Source organism: Protopterus annectens, chromosome 13.part0 (assembly GCF_019279795.1).
Source record: "Protopterus annectens isolate FY-2018-M chromosome 13.part0, PAN1.0, whole genome shotgun sequence".
NCBI lineage: Eukaryota > Metazoa > Chordata > Ceratodontiformes > Protopteridae > Protopterus > Protopterus annectens.
Window position 1 is genome coordinate 555699761 of NC_056747.1, and position 17544 is coordinate 555717304.

The following is a 17544-nucleotide window of genomic DNA, read 5'->3' on the forward strand; positions in this document are numbered from 1 at the left end:
CTGGTCTGGTCACCATTCTAAAGAATAACATCTCATCCCCTCTCCTTGAAATAGTGTGGCTTCTGTTCAGGTCACCCTTCTAAAGAATAACATCTCATCAACTCTCCTCAAAATAGTGTGGCTTCTGGTCAGGTCACCCTTCTAAAAAATAACATCTCATCCCCTCTCCTTAAAAAAGTCTGGCTTCTGGTCAGGTCACCTTTCTAAAGAATAACATCTCATCCCCTCTATTTTAAATAGTGTAGATTCTGGTCAGTTAACTTTTCTAAAGAATAAAATTTCATCCCCTGTCCTTAAAATACTAGGGGTTCTGGTCAGGTCACCTTTCTAAAGAATAACATCTCATCCCCTCTCCTTAAAATAGTGTAGCTTCTGGTCAGGTCACCTTTCTAAAGAATAACATTTCATCTCCTCTCCTTAAAATAGTGTAGCTTCTTTTCAGGTCACCATCGAAAAGAATAACATCTCATCCCCTCTCCTTAAAATAGTGTGGCTTCTGGTCAGGTCACCTTTCTAAAGAATAACATCTCATCCCCTCTCCTTAAAATAGTGGGGGTCTGGACAGGTCAACCTTCTAAAGAATAACATCTCATCCCCCCTCCTTAAAATAGTGTGGCTTCTGGTCAGGTCACTCTTCTGAAGAATAACATCTTATCCCCCCTCCTTAAAATAGTGTGTCTTCAGGTCAGGTCACCATCCCCTCTCCTTAAAATAGTGTGACTGATGGTCAGGTCACCATTTTAAAGAATAACATCTCAAACCCTCTCCTTAAAATATTGTGGCTTCTGGTCAGGTCACCTTTCTAAAGAATAACATCTCATCCCCTCTCCTTAAAATAGTGTGGTTTCTGGTCAGGTCACCCTTCTAAAGAATAACATCTCATCCCCCCCTCCTTAAAATAGTGTGGCTTCTGGTCAGATCACCCTTCTAAAGAATAACATCTCATCACCTCTCCTTAAAATAGTGTGGCTTCTGGTCAGGTCTCCATTCTAAAGAATAACATCTCATCCCCTCTCCTTAAAATAGTGTGGTTTCTGGTCAGGTCACCCTTCTAAAGAATAACATCTCATCCCCCCTCCTTAAAATAGTGTGGCTTCAGGTCAGGTCACCTTTCTAAAGAATAACATCTCATCTCCTCTCCTTAAAGTAGGGGGGTTCTGGTCAGGTCTACATTCTAAAGAATAACATCTCACCCCCTCTCCTTAAAATAGTTTAGCTTTTGGACAGGTCACTTTTCTAAAGAATAACATTTCATCTCATCTCCTTAAAATAGTGGGGGTTCTGGTCAGGTCACACTTCTAAAGAATAACATCTCATCCCCTCTCCTTAAAATAGTGTGGCTTCTCATCAGGTCACCCTTCTAAAGAATAACATCTCATCCCCTCTCCTTAAAATAGTGTGGCTTCTGGTCAGGTCACCTTTCTAAAGAAGAACGTCTCATGCCCTCTCCTTAAAATAGTGTAGATTCTGGTCAGGTCACCTTTCTAAAGAATAACATTTCATCTCCTCGCCTTAAAATAGTGGGGGTTTTGGTCAGGTCACAATTCAAAAGAATAACATCTCATCCCCTCTCCTTAAAATAGTGTGGCTTCTGGTCAGGTCACCATTCTAAAGAATATCATCTCATCCCATCGCCTTAAAATAGTGTGGCTTTTGGTCAGGTCACCCTTCTAAAGAATAACATCTCATCCCCTCTCCTTAAAATAGTGTGGTTTCTGGTCAGGTCAACATCCCCTCTGCTTACAATAGTGCGGCTTATGGTCAGGTCACCTTTCTAAAAAATAACATCTCATCCCTTCTCCTTAAAATAGCGTAGCTTCAGGTCAGGTCACCCTTCTAAAGAATAACATCTCATCCCTTCTCCTTAAAATAGTGTGGCTTCTGGTCAGGTCACCTTTCTAAAGAATAACATCTCATCTCCTCTCCTTAAAGTAGGGGGGTTCTGGTCAGGTCTACATTCTAAAGAATAACATCTCATCCCCTCTCCTTAAAATAGTTTAGCTTCTGGACAGGTCACAACATTTCATCTCATCTCCTTAAAATAGTGGGGGTTCTGGTCAGGTCACACTTCTAAAGAATAACATCTCATCCCCTCTCCTTAAAATAGTGTGGCTTCTCATCAGGTCACCCTTCTAAAGAATAACATCTCATCCACTCTCCTTAATATAGTGTGGCTTCTGGTTAGGTCACCTTTCTAAAGAAGAACGTCTCATGCCCTCTCCTTAAAATAGTGTAGATTCTGGTCAGGTCACCTTTCTAAAGAATAACATTTCATCTCCTCGCCTTAAAATAGTGGGGGTTTTGGTCAGGTCACAATTCAAAAGAATAACATCTCATCCCCTCTCCTTAAAATAGTGTGGTTTCTGGTCAGGTCATCATCCCCTCTGCTTACAATAGTGTGGCTTCTGGTCAGGTCACCTTTCTAAAGAATAACATCTCATCCCTTCTTTTTAAAATAGTGTGGCTTCTGGTCAGGTCACCTTTCTAAAGAATAACATCTCATCCCCCTCTCAGTAAAATAGTGTGGCTTCTGGTCAGATCACCTTTCTAAAGCATAACATCTCATCCCCTCTATTTAAAATAGTGTAGATTCTGGTCAGGTCACCTTTCTAAAGAATAACATGTCATCTCCTCTCCTTAAAATATTGGGGGTTCTGGTCAGGCACCTTTCTAAAGAATAACATCTCATCCCCTCTCCTTAAAATAGTGTAGCTTCTGGTCAGGTCACCTTTCTAAAGAATAACATTTCATCTCCTCTCCTTAAAATAGTGGGGGTTCTGGTCATGTCACCATTCTAAAGAATAATATCTCATCCCCTCTCCTTAAAATAGTGTAGCTTCTGGTCAGGTCACCTTTCTAAAGAATAACATCTCATCTCCTCTCATTAAAATAGTGGGGGTTCTGGTCAGGTCACCATTCTAAAGAATAAAATCTCATCCCCTCTCCTTAAAATAGTGTGGCTTCTGGTCAGGTCACCATTCTAAAGAATAACATCTCTTCCCCACTCCTTAAAATAGTGTAGCGTCTGGTCAGGGCACCATTCTAAAGAATAACATCTGATTCCCTCTCCTTAAGATAGTGTGACTTTTGGTAAGGTCGCCCTTCTAAAGAATAACATCTCATCCCCTCTCATTAAAATAGTGTGGCTTCTGGTCAGGTCACCTTTCTAAAGAATAACATCTCATCCCCTCTCCTTAAAATAGTGTAGATTCTGGTCAGGTCACCTTTCTAAAGAATAACATGTCATCCCCTCTCCTTAAAATAGTGTAGCTTCTGGTCACGTCACCTTTCTAAAGAATAACATTTCATCTACTCTCGTTAAAGTAGTGGGGGTTCTGGTCAGGTCACCATTCAAAAGAATAACATCTCATCCCCTTTCCTTAAAATAGTGTGGCTTCTGGTCAGGTCACCTTTCTAAAGAAAAACATTTCATATCCTCTCCTTAAAATAGTGGGGGTTCTGGTCTGGTCACCATTCTAAAGAATAACATCGCATCCCCTCTCCTTAAAATAGTGTGGCTTCTGGTCAGGTCACTCTTCTAAAGAATAACATCTCATCCTCACTCCTTAAATTAATGTGGCTTCTGGTCAGGTCACCTTTCTAAAGAATGCCATTTCATCCCCTCTCCTTAAAATAGTTTGGCTTCTGGTCAGGTCACCCTTCTAAAGAATAACATCTCATCCCCTCTCCTTAAAATAGTGTGGCTTCTGGTCAGGTCATCATTCTAAAGAATAACATCTCATCCCCTCTCCTTAAAATATTGTGGCTTCTGGTCAGGTCACCTTTCTAAAGAATAACATCTCATCCCCTCTCCTTAAAATAGTGTGACTTCTGGTCAGGTCATCCTCCTAAAGAATAACATCTCATCCGTTCTCCTTAAAAGAGTCTGGATTCTGGTCATGTCACCCTTCTAAAGAATAACATTTCGTCTCCTCTCCTTAAAATAGTGTGGGTTCTGGTCAGATCACCTTTCTAAAGAATAACATCTCATCACCTCTCCTTAAAATAGTTTGGCTTCTGGTCAGGTCACCTTTCTAAAGAACAACATTTCATCTCCTTTCCTTAAAATAGTGGGGGTTCTGTTCAGGTCACTCTTCTAAAGAATAACATTTCATCTCCTCGCCTTAAAATAGTGTGGCTTCTGGTCAGGTCACCATTCTAAAGAATAACATCTCATACCCTCTCTTTAAAATAGTGTGGCTTCTCGTCAGGTCAACTTTCTAAAGAATAACATCTCATCCCCTCTCCTTAAAACAGTGTAGATTCTGGTCAGGTCACCTTTCTAAAGAATAACATTTCATATCCTCTCCTTAAAATAGTGGGGGTTCTGGTCAGGTCACCATTCTACAGAATAACATCTCATCCCCTCTCCTTAAAATAGTGTGGCTTCTGGTCATGTCACAGTCCTAAAGAACAACATCTCATCTGTTCTCCTTAAAATAATGTGGTTTCTCGTCAGGTCACCTTTCTAAAGAATAACATCTCATCCCCTCTCCTTAAAATAGTGTAGATTCTGGTCAGGTCACCTTTCTAAAGAATAACATTTCATCTCCTCTCCTTAAAATAGTGGGGGTTCTGGTCAGGTCACCATTCTACAGAATAACATCTCATCCCCTGTCCTTAAAATAGTGTGGCTTCTCGTCAGGTCACCCTTCTAAAAATAACATCTCATCCCCTCTCCTTAAAATAGTGTTGCTTCTGGTCATTCTAAAGAATAACATCTCATCTCCTCTCCTTAAAATAGTGGGGGTTCTGGTCAGGTCACCATTCTACAGAATAACATCTCATCCCCTCTCCTTAAAATAGTGTGGCTTCTCGTCAGGTCACCCTTCTAAAGAATAACATCTCATCCCCTCTCCTTAAAATAGTGTGGCATCTGGTCAGGTCACCCTTCTAAAGAATAACATCTCATCCCCTCTCCTTAAAATAGTGTGGCGTCTGTTCAGGTCACCCTCCTAAAGACTAACATCTCATCCGTTCTCCTTAAAATAGTGTGGGGTCTGGTCAGGTCACCTTTCTAAAGAAAAACATCTCATCAACTCTTCTTAAAATAGTGTGGCTTCTGGTCAGGTCACCTTTCTAAAGAATAACATCTCATCCCCTCTCCTTAAAATAGTTTGGCTTCTGGTCAGGTCACCTTTCTAAAGAATAACATTTTATCTCCTTTCCTTAAAATAGTGGGGGTTCTGGTCAGGTCACCATTCTAAAGAATAACATCTCATCCCCTCTCCTTAAAATAGTGTGGCTTCTGGTCAGGTCACCTTTCTAAAGAATAACATCTCATCCCCTCTCCTTAAAATAGTTTGGTTTCTGGTCAGGTCAGCTTTCTAAAGAATAACATTTCATCTCCTTTCCTTAAAATAGTGGGGGTTCTGGTCAGGTCACCATTCTAAAGAATAACATCTCATCCCCTCTCCTTAAAATAGTGTGGCTTCTGGTCAGGTCACCATTCTAAAGAATAACATAACATCCCCTCTCCTTAAAATAGTGTGGCTTCTGGTCATGTCACCCTTCTAAAGAATAACATCTCATCCCCTCTCCTTAACATAGTGTGGCTTCTGTTCAGGTCACCTTTCTAAAGATTAACATCACATCCCCTCTCCTTAAAATAGTGTGGCTTATTGTCAGGTCACCATTCTAAAGAATAACATCTCATCCCCACTCCTTAAAATAGTGTGGCTTCTGGTCAAGTAGAAGAACAATGATTTCTGTCTGAACCCTAACAGATGGAGACTTACTTAACATGGACAGGTGACATTTGTCATAGGCATTGCCCATGCCTTTGACCTTGTTTACAACTTTATGTTTTCAACAACCTGTTAAAAACTGAAGTATGCCTCACAACCCTAGCATGGTTTTTCTGGACAGTAGAAGAATTTGATTTTTGACCTGCCTCACCTCCATCTTATTACATATGCATATAATATAGTTATAAACACATCTAGCCAGTCTCATTCACAATTACAGGGCCAATAACAAGACAACTGTCTTTCTCTGCCCCCACATGATTCAGCTTTAACAATCTGTAATCAAAGTCCAGTAAAACAAAATCCATGATTTTTGGAACTCACCAAAAACTTTCAAAAGACATGTGCTCCTTTCACGTATATGACCAAAAGACTCTTCTGGATGAAACCATGCCATCATAAAACTACCTTGCCATTTAGTTAGATTAGACATTTTCAGTTTCCTATAGAAAAACAAGAAAAGTAGAGCTCAGAAATTCACTAGCTTTTCAATGACTGCTTGATCAGATATTGGCAAGGAAGTCATGTTTGCCCAGTGTGACTATGGACTCCCAATATTTGTGGTTGCCTCTAGCAAAAATATGACTTCACAACAGTTGATCTCCAGTAAAATGTTTTGTTTCATCACAAATACCCAAAGGTCAGAACAGCACCGTCAAACCCCTGAAAAATAAGTGCAACCTGCAAGGATCAAGTTCCTCCTAGAATCACTGCTGTTCAAACTTCTAAATCTTGATACCGTGAGACCCCTCACATTTAATTTCACCTCTACCACAACTTCCTATAACACTAGAAAACACTCAGAATCAAACCCAGTGTATTGCTTCTTTGTTTGCTTGTTTGTAAATTAGGTGTTCTTGTACACAACCCTTTTCAGCTACTTCACAACTGACAAGGTGGAGACAAAATTGGTACGCACATATAGCTTTACCTAAAATTCTACAATAAGCAATAGTTAAAAGGTCAGGCACTATAAATAGTATTAATGAATATTAAACAGTTTACTCTATCAATTTATATTAATAGTTATGTAAAAATATAGTGAGAATCATATAAATACAAATGTACAATGTACATAAAAACAGCTATACAACAAAAACACATTGTACTAACCACAGCTTCTCTCATTAGCACTCAGACTTTGACAGTTTCCACCTAACCATCCTAAAGGCTTCACTAAGTATATTAATTTCAGACCTCTTCTCTGATGCTTCATCCCTGGCCATATCACCTAACATCTTCCATACACTAGCATGAAAGCAAATTTTGTTGTATTAAGCTCCCACTCATAATAGTTCTCTTGTTGAGATAAAACTTTGTGCAAATACTGGGTATTTCTAGTATACACAATCTCTTTCTCATTTTCAAATATTTTTTCCCCATTTCTGCAAGAACACAGTCTATTATCTCTGTCTTATCATTGCGTTTGTTTGCCAGCCCTTGTAACTTTCTTTTAATCAATTGCAGCTTTTTTAAGTTTCACAGCTAGGACAGATCATTATCGTACCCTTAAACTATCAGAATATATAAATAAGAGCATTCATCTGTGGTGCGCATGTTTGTGCACAGCTAACTTGGTGGGCCATTGCACCACCCCATTAGTATTCCTGTCACCTCGTTCTCCTTCCATATCACTACTACCACTTCAGCCTTGTAAGTTCACCCAGGTGTGTTTACATTTTTGTGACTTTACACAAGCTGTCTGCTCATGTGGCAGTCTATTTCACAGTTATACCTCTTTATAGATGAAGTAGTATTTAGTAAACACCCAGAACCTCCTCCCACCAAGCTTCCAACCAGGTACTGTCCTCCTAACCAATGGATTTTAGCTCTCATTTAAAATTGTGATGTTTTCTAAATTAAAAGTACAAGATTCTAAGATTACAGCGCTGAAATTTATTTATTTATGTATGTATTTATTTATGTTATTTTATTTTACATTTGTTTACAGGGAAAGTCTGATTGGGCCAATGGCCAATTTTCAGTTGAGGCCTGGGGAGGAAAAACTCCAATATAATAAACATTACAAGAAGATGGAATACATCTAAGAAACAGAAACCCATTATAAAAAATAACAACAATGCAATTACAGTTATTTAATAGCATTACATAGATCAAGTAAGTAGAATGTTATTACCATAGGAAGTATGTATTTAAATGAGCATTCTTCGCAAAACAAGACAAGCTGAACCTATTGGTGGCATGTCTAGAAAGAACACTGATTAAACAACATGGCTGATCAATAGATATTTGACATTGATGGTACAAATACAAAATATAACAGCTGATTATTAATCCTGTAGAGTTTATTATTAGTCCTGATTAGGCAAACAAATAAAGAACTTGTTTTGAGTTATGTAGAGACTATATAGCCTGGTGCATGAAGGAAGAGATGGACAGCAGAGGAGGAAACTGAGAAATAGTTAGATATACACTGGATTATAAAATGGTAGAGACAGTGATGTTATTAGTCCAAGGAGATAAGAATAATGTAAGATATGTACAATGAGAATACTGTGAGTGGGCTGAGGAAAATCAAAGTGACAGTATCCAAAGGGGTAAGAAGAGGTAAAAAATGTACTATAAGAATATTAAGAGTGGGCTGAGTGAAAAAAAAGTGACTGTACCCACTAAGAATAGCTAGAAGAATAGAGCTAGGTTGCTACATAATTGAGTTGGGTTGCTCAACATGGAGTAAGCAATCCAACTAAATATGGACTGTTAAATATGTGCTATAAGAATATTATGAATGGGTGAGGGGAAATAAAAGTAAGAGTGCCCATTAAGAATGGCTAGAAAAATTAAGTTAGGTTTGCTAGTTATTTAGGTATTTGAGTTGGGGTTGCTTAAGCTAGGTCATCCAGGTTAATGGGTATTTATAGTATACACAAAGTTTTATCTCAACAAGGGAAAGAGTATGAGTGGGAGCTTAATATGACTACATTTGTTGGTAGCTGTGGTTAGTACACTGTACTATTTTAGAAGAGTTTGTTTTTCCATGTACTTTGTACATTTGTATTTATATGAAATAGTGTAATGCCCTAAGCTGTAATGGATTCAGAAAGCAAGACTGCACAACAATGAGAAAAGGGAATACCTTTTTGAAATCTGAAGAAAATATCCAGGAGTAGCCACCAAACCACGATGCAGAAGCCAAAAAGATATTTTATTGAAGACAAAAGCTCAGATCAAATAAACTGTGAAGCGCTTTTCGTTTGATCTATGTCAAACTTCAGACCTGGTCTGAAGAAGTTTGACATAGATCAAACGAAAAGCGCTACACAGTTTATTTGATCTGAGCTTTTGTCTTCAATAAAATATCTTTTTGGCTTCTGCATCGTGGTTTGGTGGCTACTCCTGGATATTTTCTTCAGTTTGTTATCGTTTATTTTCCAATGCCTTTTTGAAATCTGATTTTTTTTTCTTTTCTACAAATTGATTCATGTTGTTTGGCTTTTTAAAGAAAAAAATGTGATTTTTCCAGAGAATATGCAATCCCAAGAAACGAATAATTAATTAACATTAATATGGGTATGCATATGGGTTTTGACTCTCCTGCATAAAAATGAATGCTTTCAACTTTCATTAGTTTTGTTTATTTATTTACATTTCATCATTCGTTTTGTTTATTTATTTACATTTTATAATTCGTTTTGTTTATTTACATTTCATCATTAGTTTTATTTATTTACATTTCATCATTAGTTTTGTTTATTTATTTACATTTCATCATTAGTTTTATTTATTTACATTTTATAATTAGTTTTATTTATTTACATTTCATCGTTAGTTTTATTTATTTACATTTCATCATTAGTTTTGTTTATTTATTTACATTTCATCATTAGTTTTATTTATTTACATTTCATCATTAGTTTTGTTTATTTATTTACATTTCATCTTTAGTTTTGTTTATTTATTTACATTTCATCATTAGTTTTATTTATTTATATTTCATCATTAGTTTTGTTTATTTATTTCCATTTTATAATTAGTTTTGTTTATTTATTTACATTTCATCATTAGTTTTATTTATTTACATTTCATCATTAGTTTTGTTTATTTATTTACATTTCATCATTAGTTTTGTTTATTTACATTTTGTCATTAGTTTTATTTATTTACATTTCATTATTATGCCATTTTGATGTTGTACTTCCAGCCTTTCACTAGTCTGTGGTGTATTAAGGTTCTTAGAGGGAACGCCTTTTTCCATGTCAGAACTAGGCACTGACTGGATAAAATTCCAGTTCTACATCTTCACTGGCCAGTTTGTGTCCCATCTTTTCCTATTATCCCTTCATTCCTCAAAGTAGAATGTGTCCAGAAACCCTGTCCACTCCCAGTAACATACCACATTAGGATCAGTTACTGATCACTATAGTTCATTAAATCGAAATTATTCCAGGATTAACACGCCATGGAAGCTTCCCCAATACCTCTTTTTGACACTAGGACGAGCTGTCAGAAACTCTAAAAGCAAACCGCATAGGAGCAGACGGTCAGTTGGTCTGCCACTTCTCCCATCCCTATAATTACTCCCTATATTATTTCTGGCCAAAGATTCACAGTCTTCCATTTATATTTCTTGTTGTCCCCATAAACTTATCAGATGATGACTTCCTTGAAATTTTCATTGGTGCCTGTTCACTTCCTGTCTTCTGTGGTAATCTGTTCCAAGAAATGCTTCACTTCTCACTCAGTCTTAGTTGAGTTGATTTCTGTTTATCCATGATATTTAAATTCATTTGTAGTACTCTGATGTGGCTGAAATATGCATCAGGATTACTTTCCTTGGGTGCTTGTTCTGTAACAAAAGAAATAACATTGTAGTGGGAATGTCCGATCATTGTAGATGGTTACCAAAATTGCAAGTAAACAATAGTAGGTAACAGCAGGATAATGATAACGCTGCATGCAAACTTAGTTGATAAACACAAACTGCTTGAATATCAGTTTATATCTTCCCTTTTTATAAAATTTGAATTCTAAGAGCATGAAGTATTTCAGAAATTTTACACAGTTGCTAGATTAAACACCATTACTGTTTTGTTATGAATTTAGTTGTTCGCTTTCTGAATAGGATAAGAAAATTGCATGCACTCCTCATTTTATAAAGTGCCATAATAAACTCACAGCAAAAGCAGGTGGTCGGAAGTTTTATTAACATTCTTCAGTCTAACAAGTACTGAGAGAGTTAAGGCCCTATCCTCATTAGTGGAACGAACAGTGGATTTTTTCCAATTAAGTCTTTCCAGCGTAATTATCATGGATGAGTCTAATCATCTCATGTGAAACTAATCTAATGCTTGAGAAAGAATGCCCTTGGCCTCTCTTTCAGACATATTCCAAGGATTTCTAGGTAGATTTTCTTCATGCTTTCAGAAAGGAACATTACTTTTTTTCTTTTTATTCTAGCTGTATTCATTCCAGAGGTTTTCTTATTTTTCAGCTTCAAAATGATCAATTTATTTTTCCATGAGTGTGGTTTATAAAGTGTTATGGCAAAATCCATAATGACTGCATATACAGAAGGCAGATGAAAATGTGTTGTGTGTGAGAAAATAGAAAATTTGTCTTAGAAAGTTGTAATAAAATATTTTTCAGAAACATCTTTTTGTTTTTTTTTCAGAACAGTATCTGCTTCAGAAAAACATGGATTACATTGTCTGCATCAAGCATGCGGGGTTGATATAAGGGTTGAAGTTGTCATAATGGCTGAGGTGCTTACCTTAGAGACACAAGATACAAGGTGTGATTCTACCTTTGTGAAGTATAACTAGGCTTATAAAGGCCCCATGAGATCATTAGTCTAGTAATCAACTATGAATTTATTAAGGTATACTGAAATCTTTCCCTGCGTCTTTTTTACCCTGTCCTTATAAAACCAGTTAAACCCATATATCAGTATCCTGAAAGTCCCACACCTTAGTAATCTTCATCAGTGGCCCATGGCTCTATTCAGCTGCAGTGTCATGATCTCTCATCATTGTTCTGCTTATATCTAACTCTTCGAAGGTAGGCTTTGCACAGGATTGCAATCCAACATCCCTTTCACCATATTCCCCGCTGATTTAAACTCTCTGATGTTACCCCGCTCTTACACCTCATCTTTTGTTCTTTTACCCTTTTGACAATAAGTGGGACTGACTCACTTATGTTTAAATGGATCTTGTTTCTAATATAGTTTTCCTCTCTTACCTTTTGCATGGGTTTCTACCATCATTAATATGCAACCAGTCTCCTTCATACAGTTCTTGATTCTCATGTATAGCTTCTCCTTCTTTCAGTTCCTTGTCCAGTAATTTTATTTCAGGACTCATTAGCCCTGGTACTCTTTCTCAGAGGTGGGAGCCGAAAGAAAAAAATGTTTTGTTTTTAGGAATTGTATCAATTTGCTTGTTGCAAATTTAACAAGTGGCTAATTACAGTCTAGTAACCAAATGCGGAGCACTGGACTGCTTCAGCCCTAACTGGAAATGCAGTATCAGCATTCATTCCTGAATGTCAGAAGTCCATAATCTCCCATTTAGCATCTGCTTATCATGCCTCTTGATACCTTGCACCCTTCACCCTACCCCTAGGTACGCCGCTGAACTTGTTCTCATTTTGTTTTTTACATTGGATGCAAATATATACAATAACATTGGCTATAACACCTGTCCTGGTATTTTTTTAACAGCTACCTTTGTTTAACGTAATTATCCCTGCACCAAGTTGTTGCATTGCGCTCTCACGTCATAGCAGCAAGGAGAATGTACGGCCTGTGTACTTTCCCAGGTGCTACATGTTAATCTGACAAATATAAACATTCTTTGTTTTGAGACACCTAAACCTTTTATGACTGGGAGTGAGTTTGTAAATACTCCTGTACAACTCTTTTAGATGAAATCCACACTGCTGGTATTAGAAATGTAGTACCTGTCATCAGGTTTCCCATGTTGTAAGAAGAATGAGAGTCCTTCCTAAGGTTAACAGTAGAACAGTCCAAGGTATCTGCGAACATGATAGTATAAAGTCTTCTCATCTACTTCAACTAAGATGAGGAATTTCTTAAACTGATGCACATGTTTTCTTCCCACAATGACTAATTAAAATCCACCTTTTGACTCTTTGTAAGTTACAGCAGCCTTAGATCTGCAATTGCTGTTTTTACTATAATAATAGTTTCATAGTCAATGTAAAACTGTTCATGAATTGCTAATGTCTTGACTAAAGACTGTTAGTATAAGCCATAACTGAATGTGTGTAACTATACTTTAACCAGTCCTGAATGTGAGTGTACTTCGGCTTACTTCATGCTGCTGTTGTGGACTGATGACATCCTGGAATGCTGTAAGAGTGTCATTAAATTAGGATGATGCCTATAACTGTTTCAAAGACAGTTCTAAATGTTTGAGCATGCTGACTCAGAGTTAATTATGTTTATTGGTTCAGATGGACCAAATTCATTAACACCTACACTAAGTACACAATAAGTATGCAGAATCTGTAGCCAAAAACATCACTAACACATTTGTTGTGCTTTCTAGTCACTCAGCAAGATTACAGTAAGTGTACATGTATTCTACACTTTGTAGTAAACATTATGAATCCCCCTCAATATTTAAGGCTGTAAGAAAAACAGTAGGAAAACTAAAATTAGTAGGAAAAGGTATGAGTTATGCTTGCAATGTCTTCAGTCAGAATGGTATAACCTAGTGTAAACCTAGTGTAGGTGTTAATGAATCCCAGGGTGGGCTGACGATACACAACCTTGTTGATTTTTTAGGAGCTTAAACTGTCTTTATAAATCAGTAGCATGCAGGATTTGACTGCACACCCATGAGGGGCTATGCTGTGAAGACTCAGACATTGCATAAAGCAACATGTGTATAGAGATCAGCAGATGGAAGAACTCCACCTGGGTTTTATTTGTTCCACATTTTATCTCAATTCAAAAATTCACTCGTTTTCCAACTTATTAGTTTCTCCTTTAGACACTGTACCCAGGGATTACCTTTTCCTATTCTTCTCTCTTGGTGAGACATAATTTAGTAATGGTATCTTCACTGCAGTAAGTGAGCATATGGCACAAGTTATTTAGTTTTCCACTGTCACTAGCTGGTACTAGAGATCCCAGTAAAGCTGTATCCATTATAAGCTTGGCTATTCCCAGTTAAATAAAACTTGATCTGCCATTCTAAAGTATTGGTAATAAAATTATCGTTGCATATCTCTAATAGATACCTCAAAGAAGGCTTTACAGTTTAGGAACTGTTCAAGCCTCAGGGCTTATCTGGAGTTCACAATAAAATATTTGTTCATAGGTTCATAGGTGTTTACTAGGCTAACGATCACAAGGGCCTTTTTAAGCCTAGCCATGCATCCCCAATCTCTGACAAGTTGTGATTCCCTTGATAGGTGTAATCATGGGCCTGGGAGATTAACCATTTACAGGTTACCTGTTTGCATTAGAGACATATGTGCCAGACCAAGGATGAATTTCTGGTTTCCCATCCAATTGTCCAAGTTGCACTTGAGTTGGGTTAGGGAGGAACTCTACTTCACATGGATGGGGAGCCTGTTCCATAGACTGGGTAGTCTCTGGGATACATACCTATCTCTCCAGCAGTTCCTATTTATATCACAGGCAAGGTTTAATTCTTTAGAATGGGTAATTCTGCTACTGTCTGTTTTGTGGATATGCAGGAGATCCATCAGAGTGGGGTCTGACAATGCCCTGTATGCCAGGCATAGATCTCCCCTGAATAGCCTGTAGGAGACAGAATACAGGGATAGGGCCTTAAGATGGTCTGCATAGGACATATTACTTACACCCTGTATTCTTTTCGTGAGGAACCTCTGCGGACGTTCCAATTGTTGTATATGCCTGGTCAGAAGATTGAGAAAATGCACTCCCTTGAGCTGACTCAATTTTTCTGCACTAAATTTGCATTAAACAGCCTGTTAGGAGTTACTGCAGCAAATGGGGATGGTGAGCAGCTCTGGAAAATGGCCATAAGGACACAAATTATCTGAGTCAGTAATAATGCACAAAGTCCAGTCTCTTAACAGTTCTGACATGACTGGCCAGAAAACACAAATTACAGTGGCCAAATTTCAAGAATCTCAAAACATCCATTGGACTACAACTCAGAAAAAAATGACACTAAGCAAAGTTACATTAATGACATTGTCCTGTATTCATAAGGTGTAGGTGCAGTCAGGTGCATACCTTAACAAATTATAGGTTCATAGGTAAGTACTAAGCAGCTGACCTGGTGGAAAATTTTAAGCCTAGTCACTTTCCCTTTTTGTGCTCAAAACAACACATTCCATTTGGTTATACATTGGCCTTACCATCCCATGGTCGATAATTCTGTATTACCCTAATGAGAATAACTGGGATCATAACATTGTTCATTTTAGGGGGCCCATGCATGAGCTGCTTCTGTCCATTAGTAGTGCAGGGATCAGTCCAGGGGTAAATTTTCTATTTCCCATCCATAAATCTAAGTTGCATTTGAATATGAAAAGGGGTAAACATAGTTTTATGTGGATGAGGAGTCTGTTCCACAGCAGTGGTACCCTCTGTGAGATATACCTGTCCCTCCAAACCATTTTGTTGATGTTGCAGATGGAGGTTTAGATCCCTTGATTGAATATTTCTTATGCCGTTAGACTTGCTGATATGCAGTAAATCCATCAGTAATGGGTCAGACGATGCCTCATGTACCAGACACAGGCACCTCTTGGCAATCTGTAGGATACAGAGTATAGTGACGGGTTTGAGTTTGTCCATGTAAGACATGTTATTTAGGACTTCTATACTTTTTGTTCAGTATCTTTGTGGGCATTCTAATTTGTTGCATGTTCATGGACAGATACATGCCAAAGGTGGCATCATATTCAATTTCTGGCCTAATGCGAGCCGAGTAAAGGGGGGGCAATGACATCCCTAGATCTAGACACCATCCTTTTGTTTGTAAGCTGTGCAATATAGAAGGACTTTCTTACAATAAGATACTTGTTGGTCAAAAGTTAGGTCACTGTTCACATAAGTTCCCAAATCCAAAACAGCTGGTTTAGCTCTTAGGGTTATATTGTCAGTGTGGTAGTTCCCTGGGGTAGATAACTTCCCATAGGATACAGTAATGCATTTTTTGGCATTTAGTTTCATACAATGATTTTGATATCAGTTATGCAGGATGGCTAAGTCATTTGGTGATTCAATGACTGCTCTTAGTTTGCAGTCATCTGCAAACTTAGTCAGACAAGCCCTTTGGTATTGGCTTTTACTTCATTATTACCTTTTAATTTATGATAAAAAATAATTTATTTAAAATTAGTTTACTTCATTATTAATACTACTTTTATTGTCAGCTTTGTTTTAAAAGCAAATTTAGTCACTGATTATTCGGTATGAATCATTTTTCTATAGGCATGTACAATAATACAATGTTTTTGATGATTAGGCTGTAGATATACTGAATCAAGTAATAAACAGCTAAACATTCCTACATTGCTGTAGCATAATAATGCATGGAAGTTATCATTCCACTGAATTGCAAAATTATGTGTGTAATTTGCATTGATTTTCTTTAGTTTTTGAAACACAGCTGTGAACATCAGTTCCTAATTAAGGAAGCAGGACGGGTGTGTTAAAGCACGAATACACACTTGGTAAAATATTACAATTAAGTTGATGAAGAGTTTGCTGGTCATCTCTTTTTTTCTAGCACCATTTATTTTAAGATGCAACCAATAAAGCCACTTCAGTGTCTTTGTCACTCTGTATGCTGCAAAAGTGGTCTCCTGTTACAGCAGTTTCTTTACGTGTGACTTGAATGAACATGCTATCACTTCTTTAATTTCTAAGCTTCTTATTTACATTTCTCACTTTAATTAGGGAAAATGAGTTTGTAGCACTAAATATTCAGACAAAAGACAACCAATTTTAAGACTTGTAGGCCTGCTTCACATTATATTTAGCAACCCAATATGCTACAGTAGGGTTAGTGTCTCTGAATATAAAGTAATGCTTATCTAAATCCAGAATAACTAAGCTCTAACAGCTACACACACACACACAGACACACACACATTAAAGAACCAGCATAGAGTAGAAAGGACTACATTTCGCAAAATAGGAAAAATGCAAAAAAAAAAAAAAAAGAGAAATAGAGCCAATAAAATAAACATCTATGCCATTTTCTAAGTGTAGTGATGCCCTCTAGGGTGGTTAATGTAGGGAAATACTGAACCTTCCAATAGTAAAGAGGTCCTCAGCATTCACAGTCAGGTGTCACAGCACGCAAGTGGTTTGCTGTCTCCATATGAGGGCAACATCTCAAGCATTATTACTTAGATAGTTTTGTTTTAGGTCATTATGCCCTAAGAGCACTGCTGACATATGATAGTCCCTTTTAAGTTTTAATGTGCATAGGATAGTATCTTCATAACAGTATTAAACAGTAGTAAATGGAAAAAATGTAAATTTCTAATAAAATGGCAGTCTTTATTGGAAATGTAAAATACTGAAAAATGTTAAAGTGGGCAGAAAAGCAATATGTTAATATAATAATGATGACATTCAGAGAACTTGATTTGGTTAAAGACTGCTGTGATCAAAGCAGCATAACATAACACAGAAGAGAAAAAAAAAGAGGACTGTTTCATGAATATATGGAAGACATTTCCTTTAACTAGATCTTACAATAATGTGTTTGGTGTTACATAACAGTGAGTTAAAATATGAAACTGCTGTGATCACTCTGTGCCCTATTTATTACTATCTGTCTAAATCATTTTTTTT

The 17544-nt window shown here is 37.1% G+C and overlaps 1 protein-coding gene across 1 annotated transcript in view; it reads left to right on the top strand.

The window, feature by feature from the left end:
- AUTS2 (activator of transcription and developmental regulator AUTS2) overlaps positions 1-17544 on the top strand; it is a 3698117-nt gene that overhangs the window by 1883740 nt on the left and 1796833 nt on the right. The gene's annotated exons all lie outside the window — the stretch shown is intronic.